The sequence below is a fragment of the Acyrthosiphon pisum genome, chromosome A3 (genome assembly GCF_005508785.2).
Source record: "Acyrthosiphon pisum isolate AL4f chromosome A3, pea_aphid_22Mar2018_4r6ur, whole genome shotgun sequence".
Lineage (NCBI taxonomy): Eukaryota > Metazoa > Arthropoda > Insecta > Hemiptera > Aphididae > Acyrthosiphon > Acyrthosiphon pisum.
The window spans coordinates 23,869,972-23,872,762 of NC_042496.1; the positions used below are offsets into that span (position 1 = coordinate 23,869,972).

Below are 2,791 nucleotides of genomic sequence, written 5' to 3' on the forward strand. Positions count from 1 at the left end.
TGAAAATATAACTATTAAGTTAGAGTAGAAGTTCGAAGTTAGTTTTTATTTCAGTTTAAAATATAAATTTAAAAAAGACCATTTTTTCAAATTTAATGTACTTATTACATAAATTAATTATTAATTAGGTAGGTAGATAGGTAGGTAACTAACTTGAATGATTGTTGATGAATGAAAAATTAAATAGAACAACAACCGAGAATTTGATCAAATGTTTGAAATAGGTAGGTAATAACCTTAACTCATTCATTGAAATTGGAAAATTGAATAAATGAAAAAAAAACTACAAAGATAACTAGTTACCTACTTATTATGTTTGACGAGTTAGATTATTAACTACCTACCTATTTTACAAATTAAATTCAACTAGCTACTAGCGTTAAGTGACAAATTTAATGTGAATTAAGATTTAAGAATAACTAGCTGTACTAGGAAGTTACTTTTTAAGTATCTTTCTGACTTGACTTTAACTTTCTAACTAGGTGGTGCCCAGGTTTGGGTAAACGTACACCTAGGGTATCTGCAGAGGCCGTCTGGGCATATTATGAATATTGTGAACAATAATGAAATATTTTAAAACGAAGTTTACGAATAATTAAACAGAGGGCGACATCTATTCGTTCGCTTCGCAACTACCGTGCGGTATGGATCATAGACACATTAATATGTCTATGGTACATTATTGTGTAATATTTTGAATGGTCACACTGTACGATTCATATCAACTTTTCAGGTTATCATTTTAAAATGTTTAAAAGTCATATTCATTGTGTTGTTGTATCATCCAAAATTGCAAGTAACCGTGCGTACTGCTGCTGCTGTACCTCATTCGAATTTTGAAAGAAATTGAAATATCGTTCTTATTTTGCCTTGACAATCAACGCAGTCTATTATTTCAATAAACCTTTCAAAACACAACAAACATGGTAAGTTGATTTTATTTATCAGAATTAATTCATTGTTATTACTATGTTGTAATGTGTATACGATCTATTGTTTGATTATTGTTTTTAGGATACCATGGACAATACTTTCGGTAATTATTCCATCTTGGGGTAAGTCATATTATAAATTATAGCATTTTAAATAATTTTACTAGTCAATTTTTTACCACCTAACTAACCTCTACCATAATTTTAGGGCTCACACTGCCAGGCCAAAGAATTTCAAAGAAACTTATCATCCAGTTCAACAAAACTTGAGAAATGTAAGTACACACAGATATTTTTTTATTTAAACTAGTCGAACAAACTTTTGTTTTCCACACCTTAAAAATAATGCTGTATGTATACTTTATAAAACCTCTGTTGTTCTGCCCAACTTACACGACGCCCTGCGATAGTAGTAATAGTAGAATCGGTCTTTGTGGCTGAATGTCAAATGAGGATGCTCAGAATCTGGGTGGTTTCTTGCTGGACAATATATTGTATTTGCCATTGATATAAAATATATGGAGTAAAAAAATTTCTACTTTATTCTATTTTATGTAGGTATAGGTATGATACAATATTAGTAACGGTCAGATTCGGATAAGTAATATACTAATATTCTGATAAGGGACATGACTGATACCTGTCAGGAACAAATTATTTTCGGGGATGGGAGGGAGTGTCAAATCTATTATGTGTTCACAACATTCTGGTTAGGGTATTGAGCATGTAAACAGTGTTTTTTTTTAAAAACATCAAGATCTATAGCGCAATCAGAATCGATTGATTTGATTTAATCTCAAATTTTATCCATTCTAAGTTCAATAAATTACTTGTCGAGTTATTTGTGTCATTACTATAGTCATGGGGCCGGAGTGGCGCAGTGTCACGCAGTTGATACGACTCACACAGTCATCGGTTCGATTCATAGCAAAGTGCAAAAAAAATGTGTGTGATTCTACGCAGTCACCATTTTCCCGTGCTGTCGTCCGATTGCGTCATCCGGTTTCCAACTAGGTCCCACTCCACTGGGAGTGAAGACCGCACATGTCTCCTCTTGGAGAAGGGGGGTAGTATCATGCATATAGTGATATATACATAGATAAATAGATCACATGATCTCCCTACTACCCACTTGTGATAAGCATTGTCAAAGACCTTGAGGTCGTTACAATGAACAAATATAGAAAAAAAAAAAAATTACTATAGTCATGAGAATGAAAAGTGGCCGCTGATGCGCACACTTCTGGTGGTGAATTGTGTTGTGGTGATTTCGCAAAATGAATTGCGAGCATTTTGAAATGTATTAGATATAGATACAATTACTTAGCACAAAATGTATTAGAATTGTGTTGTATATGAGTTCTAGAACCCCTGTTTTTGAAGAAAACAGAAGGTTGCTATCATATTGCTAGCGGCCACTTTTCATTCTCCCGACTATAAGTACTGATAAATCAGTATCTTGCATGTATTTGCCACACAACTTAGTATGCTATGCACTATACATTTTTATCAGAATATTAACACTTTCAACGCCACTGACGCGTTAACACTTCAAAAACTTATACATTCATAGACGTTATAATTAAATCGGATTTTTTATTAATAAACTCTGAAACTTAGATAGGCCATTGGCAATGAACTCTAAATTTGAAGGTATGGGTGGTTTTAGTTTTAGTTTTTGTCGTTTCTAGAATCACGGGCAGCATTTGACGTGTTTATATATTAAAATAAATGCGCCTCCTTCTGCTTCTGAATTTTCATTAAAAGTATAAAGTATTGTATTATATTTGTATTTATATCATTAGTATGACTAACGGAGTTTATTTTTTGTGTTACAGTACAAAGCAAAAGAAAATAGA

At 32.5% G+C, this 2,791-nt stretch overlaps 1 long non-coding RNA gene across 1 annotated transcript; it reads left to right on the top strand.

Moving 5' to 3' along the window:
• The first annotated feature begins 754 nt into the window (after positions 1–754).
• Positions 755–2,791, top strand: LOC103309155. Its single transcript, XR_510625.3, has 4 exons — positions 755–926; positions 1,015–1,055; positions 1,141–1,207; positions 2,771–2,791. It is a non-coding gene; the product is annotated as an uncharacterized LOC103309155 (long non-coding RNA).